Below are 9755 nucleotides of genomic sequence, written 5' to 3' on the forward strand. Positions count from 1 at the left end.
GCCCTTACCCAACTTCTGGATGGGCCAGACCAATGTACAATCAAGTCAGAGGCCCAACAGGTAATTCTAGAATTCTTGGTAAGCATCCAACCCATCAGGCCTATGCAGCTTGGCCCAACAGCAATTACGGGGGTGCTCCGAATGGCAGTAGCTATGCTCCTACCGACATCGAAGCGGCTATGCACACTATGTCGCTCAATGTTCCGGATGACAATTGGTACATGGACACGGGCGTCACATCCCACATGACATCCAACTAAGGTAACCTCTCGTCTTATTTCAATTTGAGCAACAATCAATATCAATTACAAAAGATTGTATACACATAATCTAACACAAAACATAATAAAATTTCCATTTTTTTCATTAAATTCCCCGAGATTAATGAAATGCGAGAAATAACATCAACTTTCATAAATGCACCAAGTATCTCCGAGATTATGTAAAAATGCACAAAATGTTCTTAAGGACCATTTTCGGTCAACTTTTTTAAATTTTCCGTAAAAATTAACTCGGATTTTTGTTTATTTTTTTAACCTTTTCTTTATTACAGAGGAACTATTTTCTTCATCTTTCATCATCATCGGTTCATCACCAACCCGAAATCAAGGCTACACTACACCTACTCGCCCCTCCAAAAGCTACTCTACGTACATCTTAATGATATCCAATTATCACAACCATGGAAGAAGAAACTCCAACCCTCGTCTCGATCTGGTCATCAATTATTCCTTTTCAATTATTCTTCATCAAAACCAATTTAGCTAGGTTCTAATCTGGTCACTTTATTTTCTCTTATTTTAGGAAAATTGAGTTCATATCAGATTTTTTGTGTGCAAATGAGCCACAAGGGCAATACATATTACAAACGGGGCGGGGAGATTTGAACATGAGACGTATCATACATAGGCACTCGGTCTTAACCACTATGCTAAAACCTCATTTGTTGAGTCCATATCAGATGAGTTAGGAAAAAAAAGAATTAACCAATTACCGTTGTAGTTACCTACTTCTTTTGTTCCATAATGTTTTTCACATTTACTCCCTCCGTCTCTTTTTGTTTTTTACATTTGGTATTTTTCACGCTTTTTAACGAATAATTAATTTGCATTGAAATTCCTCAAATTTTTTATTTAAACGAGATAAATTACGTTTATTTATAATGTTTTCACTTTTATCAAGATTCTGATATTGGCAAATGCGAAAAATTTAATGTCCCAATGGAAAAGTGTGAGAAATTAAATGACCCAATGAATTTGATTGGTTAAAATAATAATGGACACAAATTTTGATAGAATACTAAGTCATTTATGTGATAGTATAAAAGGAAATGTAAACAACATTTTAAAATACCCAAAAAGAAAACGTAAAAAACAAAAAGAGACGGAGGGAGTACTATTTATGTATGTGGTCAAAGCTTAAAAACTTTGACCATAATTGATACTTTATATGTTAGTTAAAACATTAGTTAAGAAGTATATTATAAACTAGCTTTTGAGTTCGGACAATTTCTCGGATTACTGCATTAATAACATTCACATTTACTTTTTTGTTCTTTTAATTATGACATGAAATATGTCATATCATATTGGTAAAGACTTTATTGTTTATTATTTTAATTGATTTTAATTTTTATTTATGAATTAAAATAATTAATATATAATTAGGTTGATTATGGTGTTATTAGTTGACTAATTGGTTATAAGATAGATAATATGACAACTAGGTAGTAATTTGCATCAATTGATAAAGATGTAGTAGTAATTTACAACTTTTAAAAATGTAGGAAGTAATTCACAAAGTCACCAACAAGGTAGGTAATAATTGTGAAATTTTCCTTAACATAATTACCTAGTCGAGCACAAAAAAAAAACACTTCACAAAACAATGCAATAAAAAAGTCGGAAAAAGATAATTGTATCCTAGACTCCTAGGTCTTGGGTGTCTAATTGAATTTCAACATGGCCATAATATTGACAAAGCTCAATAAGGCTTTTCTGGTCAATATATAGAGGAATTGGTCCAAAGGACAGCCAAAGGTCCACGACTTATTAAGCCATCAAGGCTTAAAGGCCCTAAATAACCAACAAATTGAGATTACAAGGTATGTTCATTAGTTACACCTGCATGCTTCATGCTTGTATGGTTGTACCTAGTAAGACCACCTATTACTCTCCTTTAGGCCTATTTAGGCGTCGCAAACTCGCAATGGCTTTACTTCGAACATCCTCAAGGCCAACCTACATGTTTGGGGACATTTAGGGCTGTTAAAACGTGGCTCGACTCAAGAAACTAACCAAAACCAACCGACAACCGAATCGAATATGTCCGAGAAATATGAATCTCAAAACCGACCCGATCTAACATTGACCCAAAATCTGATTTAACTCGTTAATTTAAGATCTGAACCCGTTAGCAACCCGAGGAGACATACAACTCGATTTGCTTATGATAACTTTTACCGAACCGGACCCGCATTCAACCCGATAGCAATCCGAAAATTGATTTTACCCTATAACATTCGTAACTTACTTGAATCGATAAACCCAACACGTGGCAACCCCAGTCCCTTTTCAACCGAATTGTTGTACTTTGTATTCACAATACCAAATATTCCCTCATAAATGGGCTTAGTTGACAAATTTCTAAATTTTGATTTTAGGATGCCATAATTTATCTTAGCTAGAAAGGCAAAGTCCAGTAAATTACAACTTGTAATCCACTAGAGTTGGCCCGTAATTTATTTAGAACGGCCCAAGAATGTGGCATGAATCACACAGCAAAGTCAACGAAGCATGAAAATAGCATGCCACATCCTATGATATACTTCCTCTGTTCTTATTTATATGACACAATTGACACTATTCACACAAACTCCTTTTTGACTTTCTTTTGTGGTTTATACATAAGAAAAAACATAGTCGTATGAGGTTTTATTAGATTCGTATCAGTAAATATTATTTAAATATCACCTTTTTATAATTTTTTTCGATCCACAATTAGAGATATTAATGTTTGAAATCGTGCATTGCAAACATGCCTAAATAATTGTGTCATTTAAAAAAGAACGGAGGAAGTACTAATGTTATTATCAGAGACATACCTTAGAATTTTGACCTTACAAAGTGTGTTCGGTTTGCGGATTTCTGCTATAAGACCGATAGTTACAACTTGTTAGGATAGCAGAAATTGGAGAAAAGGAGAGGGAAGGAAATGAAAGGATATACTCCGTAAGTTCCTTTCTTTGGATAAAAGGTTAGGGAAAGACAACGCGCGGATGGTGCAGGGGCCTGCACGTAGATCTACGTGCACCTGCACCAAAACGCAAAAACATTAAAAGAAAACGAAAAAGAACATAACAAACTAAACAGAAAGAACATAATAAAGTAAACGAAAAGAACATTAACTAAAACCTGAAAAGAACACTAATGCTAAAAAACTAAAGAAAATATACAAAAATGAAAATAACATATTCTCTCTCCTGATAAACTATAAAAAGAACAATTATTTTTCAAAAAGAACATCGTGTGAAAAATACAACAGAAAAACAAAAAAAAATATTATCGATAATGTTATTAAATATTAAAAAACATAAATAAGTTAAAAAGAACACAAAATAATTAAAAAAAGAACAACAACTTTTTTACAAAACAGAAGAAAAAAGAACAAAACACATGGAAAAGAACAACATTTTCTTTTTCCTTATCAAACAAAAGAACAGAATGAAAGGGACGAAAAGAACAACAAATCTATGTTCTTTTATTAGTTGTATTTGTTCTTTTCAAACCACTTAGTGTTCTAATTAAAAAGACGAAAACGACGATATTTTGATGTACTTAAAACTAGATCTATATTTTTATTTAAATGTATTTTTGTTCTTATCCCACGCATCAGAACTATGTTCTTTTATTAAGTGTTATTTGTTCTATTCAAACGATTTTATGTTCTAATTAAAAAGACGAAACGAAGATTTTTTGATGCACTTAAAACTAAATCTATATTTTTTTAAAAAGTATTTTTTGTTCTTTTACCACAAATCGGACTATGTTCTTTTTTAAGTGTTATTTGTTCTTTTCAAACCATTATATGTTCTTTTTTAACAATCTATGTACGTTGATATAAAAGAACAAACTATGTTGATTTAAAAGAACAAACTATGTTGATGACACAGTAAAAGTAAAGTTGTGAAAAGAACATAACAACTTGAAAAAGAACATTAGAGGAAAGAACAAGGAAACGTACCTTAATCACTTGATCAACATGTATCAGGAACATCAATATCTTTTAATAAATCTTAAAAAATTGATCTCAATCCTCGGAAAATATCACGCTCTCCAGAGATTCTCTTGCTTCGAAAACTAACCAAATTGAACTAGTGTTTTTTCTTAATTCACTCATTTTCAACAAACAAGAAATATTCAGAAGGAATTTTAGAGAGAGAATAAGGAGAAAATATTTTTTTACTCTATCACTCACCATCTAACTCTTTCTCTTTCAAAAAATCTCTCTTATGTTGAGAGAATATAAATCATCTTCTCTTTCTCTCTCTAAAATGTATTTATAAAATGACTAATGGTTATGACTCATAAGTACAATTATTATATATATAGTTGCTGAAAAATAGAAAATGAACAAATAGGAAGTAGAATCAAATAATTGAAGAACAAAGAAGGAGAAAGGAAAAATTGTTAAAGAGTGCATAATGAGAACTGTGCACGTGTTTTTATTTTGTTATTTTAACAGAGTCCTAACACTTTAAAACATGTAAAGTTTAAGTTACTATTGCAGCAATAGTGTTCTGACGGTTTTGCCCCAATCATATCTCTTTACTACCCATTTACCCTTCTTTCCGGATTATGCCACGTGCGCTTTTCATCCATCGTTAGTTCGTTACTATTGCGCCCCTTCTCCCTCTCCAGTCTTCTCTGCTTCCCGTCCTCTCATTTTTTAGGGTTTTTCCCTTTCCTCTTCTCCATTTCGGTGCCTCCATTTCTGCTCTTCCCTTCCCTTCCCTTCCCAGTTTCATTTTCTTTGTTCTTCGTTTGTTGTCCATTGTTACATACTTGTCTTCTTTTTTCCCGATCTTCTGAATCTCCTCACTATTAATTCGTCTCTTACTCCTTGGTATGGTTCTCGTTCTCCGGATCTTTCGAATTAGGGTTTTTTCTTGCTTTTAATTGTTGATTTTGTTGAATTATGGATGGTTTAATTGATTTGGAATATTGATTTGGTGTTTTTTTCTTGGTTTTGAGGTATTAGTTTGGGGATATGGCTACAAAGCGCCACCAATTACAGGTTTACGCTTGGCTGCTTCCACGCCATCTTTGGCAACAATGGTAACTTACCCACCTTCAATTTTGTCTTTAATTTGGTTTTTATGCATATTTGGGCAACATTAGTAATTACCCACCTTCAATTTTGTCTTTAATTTGATTTTTATGCATATTTGGTTTCTATGTAATTGTTATTTAATTTGATTTTTGTGCTAATTTTAGCTCATAGGTATGATGGGGGACTGCCTCTTTTATCTTGCAGTTGATTTTTGATGTTGGTTATAATTGGTAATTTGTGTTTGGGGTTTAATTAATGTGGTGGATCAATTTAATTAGTGTAATGGTTGCTACTTTGATGAATTCAGTTATTGGGTTGTAATGCTTGATTAGGTTTCATTGGAGAATTTGATGAATTGAGTTAATTTTTTTTAATGGTTTTTTATTTAATTAATGTTTGTTTTGTTAGTGTATGCTTCTGATTAGATACATAATGCATTGCTTGCAGTTGGAGCTTTGAGATTGAGTAGAGTTAAGTTACAACATTCTAATAGATTCGATACTAAGCGTTTATGTTATATTTTTGTTATATAAATGTTCTAATGTTAATTTCTTTTGTTATTCAAATCAGAAATGATTGTCGGTATTCAGAGAAAGACGCGATAGTGGTGGAGCGTTAGATGTGAAAGTCGCTGCTCAGTGTCACTTACATGGTTTAGTTCATCGTGATTTGAAACCTAAGGTAGATTTTCATGTACATGTTTGAACCTTATAATCCAACTTGATCGAACTACGACTGGTATTAATGTTTAATTCCAACGTATTTCTTGTCTGCAGAATTTTCTTTTCAAGTCGCCTAAAGTGGATTCATCTTTAAAGGCCACAGACCAAATGTAGTATCTTGATCATCATTATAGTTCTACATTCCAACATAATAGGTACAAGTTTATATTATGGCTTGTTTCTTTCACCATGGATGATATTAGAGAATAAGTAGTATAGTTTACCTAACTTGTTTATTTCTATTTGTTTAGTTAGTATTGTTACATAGGTGGTTTTTTTTATAGAAATGAAAACACTGGAGTTTTATTTGCTCCGGTTGTACGTTAGTTTTGAGACCTTTGTCTATATGACTATTTATTAGAACCCGAAAGATGTTATGTGCACTTATATTGCCTCTTTGGCACCCATTTGTATTTCATTTAAGCCCTGCAACCACAATCACAGATTTGTACATGGGGATGGATTTTTCAAGAAGCTAGCTTTACAATTGTAATTTTGTAACCACCTTTTGTTATCCAAGTCTTGGCAAAGAGAATGACGTAGTTGAATTGTTAGCTTGAATGATTGATATCCTATTAGATAAGCACAATAGTCTGATATTACTTTCCATAGATGAAGGATGTCAATAATATTTTATGTTTGTGATGGAAAAAAGTAAGTGTCATAACCGGGAAAAGTTGGGGAAGGTAAGGACCAAGGAGAAGAAACACCATATTTACGTTTCCCTCTCTCTTTTTTTATGGTTTTTCTATTGAAGTAATGTTTGTTTTGTTAGTGTATGCTTCTGATTAGATACATAATGCATTGCTTGTAGTTGGAGCATAGAGATTGAGTGGAGTTCAGTCAATTTTGTGATTGTATTGGTAATGGCAGACAAGGTATTTGGGCCGAATGCGACAACGGGGGAGGTTTACGATATTGCTACTCAGCCTATTGTGAAATCTTCAATGGATGGTATTAATGGTATGAATTGTATTATTCTTGATTAGAACGGGATTAGTTGAATGAAATGGATTTACAGTTTTTATTTTATGTTTGAGCTTTTAAAACGTGTTTATCGAATGTTAGTGATATTGAAATGCAATGTTGATCATGCAGGAAAGGTGAGTGGCAGCCTTTGATAGCCTACATTTCGTGTTTGATTAGATATTTTCCATTCCTGGCTCATGTTTTCTTTGATTACCTTAGATTGTCCGTAATCCATAGGGAAAATTGAGATCGACAAATGAGTCTATTTGTGACAGATAACAACATATCTGCATATGTTACTCATTAGGCAAGAAATTTATGGATAATTAGACAAATGTGACTTGCCTATCTAAAGATATTATTAAACGACTTAGATAAGAATTGGTAGTCTGGTTGTTTATTTATTTCAGAAATCTTGTATCCCAAATGTTACTTTGAACTTTTGAAGCATTTCTATCTTTGTTTAGTCTGACTCTCTCATTACTTGGTGTAATACTAGAGGACTTGGTGAAGCACTTGCTAGAGAATTTATTCCTTCTGGAGACTGAGTGGTTCTTATTTCACGCAGGTTGTATTCTGGAACTCTAGGGTATAGGTCACCTTTTGTTTTTTTTTTTTTTTAAATGTCAAACTCATAGTGTGCTACCGTGAAGGTAGTGCTGATTCAGTGGATGCAATTGTTAAAGAGCTTTAAGAAAGTCTTAGGGAAATGAAAGTTGTAAATGGGAAAAATCAGAGATATGCAAAAGTGGTAGGCATACCATATGATGTTTGCAACCCTAATGACATGAGAAAGTTAGCTGATTTTGCTGTAAATGAACTTGGTTCAGTTGATATTTGGGTGAGTAATGAGCTTTTTCTCCTAAGGAGTTCTATGCAACATATATCACTTTAGTCTTTTCTTCAACCTTCTTAATTTCAATTGAAGTTTCTTGGCCCTTGAATATGTAGTTCTATTATTATAGTAGGATAGTCGAGAATTTGAATTCAGCTAGATGCACGCTGATATCATTATATAAGCATGATTTGCATGACAATGATACATTGTCTTAAAGGATGTAGTAATTGGTAAATGGGTGTATGAGAAACAATAACCCTCTATTGGTTGTTTTTTGTCTAATTTTAAAAGGTCTAGCTGAACAAGAACCCATTGAATTTTCCGCCAAGCTAGGATATTGAGACAATATAGATTGATTACAGATGAGATATCTCTTATCTGGTTAGCTACTCAATCTTTAACCCAGGGAGAGTTTTATTATGGAAGAGTTCCTTTTAGATGACTTGGGGTCAAATAAAACAACTTAGGTGATGCTAGATTTAGTTCTCACAATAATCCTCAAGGACCTCAAGTAATTGAATCCCTAAAAATATGAAGTAATTGACAAACACTTCTTTTAAACATAGTTCAAAACTAATATTGTTTTTGATCTTTTCTTTGGGAAGGGAAGGGATAGGAAAATTTTCTAAAAGACACGTGCTGGAGCTCGCAGATAAAGTGGATGGCAATGAAGGCATCTGGGGCGTACAAGAACTGCAAGCCATGTGCGGGAGGGAGGAGTGAGAATTGGAAGAGTTATGAGGAATCAAATGGTGGGTCTATTTCTTCAAGGAGATTCAAAGAGCGGATTCCACGGTGGTAGGTATGGCAAAGATTTGGGGGAAAGAATTGGGAGGGAGGGTTATGGTAAGGGAATTGGGATGGGGATTTCGAGCGGCAAGGCAACGCCGGTATGGATTAGTAGGAGGTCGGAATTAGTGGTGTTTATGGAGGAGGATGAGCCTAAAGAGTGGGTTGCCCAGGTGAGCTTGGTGTTGTTATTACATTTTTTCCGCACTCCAAGGTGGTAATGATCTCAAGCTCATTCATTTTAGGTATAACTTATGTTTTTGAGGATTTTGGTTTTTGGTTTGTGGTGGTTATTTTATTTGTTTGTTTGGTTTTGATCTGATTTTGTTTTCATTTTTAGTGAGATCAAAATCCACACATCCTGTAGTCTTATTTTTAGTGGCATGGGTGGTTCTTTTCCTGTTGTTCGACTATCTTTCAAGGTTGAGTTTATGAAAAAGGCAAATGGTACTTATTTTTTGAAGAGGTACAATTGTGGTCAAATCTATTAATTTTTATGTGAAATTAGAAGCTCTTAGACCATTAACAATTTGGCATTTCATAGCATAGTTCACCAATTAGAAATTTGAAATTGTTTGAAATTGAACTCTATAAATGTTAGCTATAAAATGAACGTTAGGTCTGGTCCAGGAGTTGATGTTAGTAATGAGACTCCCCTTGTATATGTTAACTTCATTGTCTAATAACAATGCTCTTGAATTTTAGCTGAATAACTTTAGAGTTTAGAAAATGAGATAAAATGAATATATGCTGTGTTTAAAATCAGTTTGCCGGGTTAATTTGGCCTTTCATTTTGGGTTGGAGGGAATTATGACGGAAAGGCAAGAATTTGGTATATAAAGTTAGTAATAGAAGGAAATTGGGTAAATTACATGAATATTCCTGTGTTGTCAAAACTTGACTTGGTCTCTGACTCTTTTACAAACAAACTACTAAGTAATAACCTAATGAATGATGATTCTCCTAAAATCAGGGCCTTTTTTACGCAATTATGATTCATGGATAACCATCTTGAATTATCAGTAATGTTTACACAGCAATGTTTAATGCATAACCATGTTGACTTGAATTGTCTAAACTGATTTGTTTCTATAAATATCAAAAAC

The 9755-nt window shown here is 33.2% G+C and overlaps 1 long non-coding RNA gene across 3 annotated transcripts; it reads left to right on the forward strand.

The window, feature by feature from the left end:
* Positions 1-4900: 4900 nt before the first annotated feature.
* On the forward strand, positions 4901-9117 carry LOC130461104 (uncharacterized). Of its 3 annotated transcripts, none has more exons than XR_008921444.1 (6): positions 4903-5124; positions 5260-5336; positions 5902-6012; positions 6108-6208; positions 6868-7016; positions 8466-9117. It is a non-coding gene; the product is annotated as an uncharacterized lncRNA (long non-coding RNA). The 3 variants fall into 3 exon arrangements; XR_008921443.1 differs by lacking the exon at positions 8466-9117 and adding an exon at positions 7522-7633; XR_008921440.1 differs by lacking the exon at positions 8466-9117 and having other exon boundaries at positions 4901-5124; positions 6868-7682.
* Positions 9118-9755: the final 638 nt, after the last annotated feature.

The sequence above is a fragment of the Spinacia oleracea genome, chromosome 5 (genome assembly GCF_020520425.1).
Source record: "Spinacia oleracea cultivar Varoflay chromosome 5, BTI_SOV_V1, whole genome shotgun sequence".
Taxonomy (NCBI): Eukaryota; Viridiplantae; Streptophyta; class Magnoliopsida; order Caryophyllales; family Amaranthaceae; genus Spinacia; species Spinacia oleracea.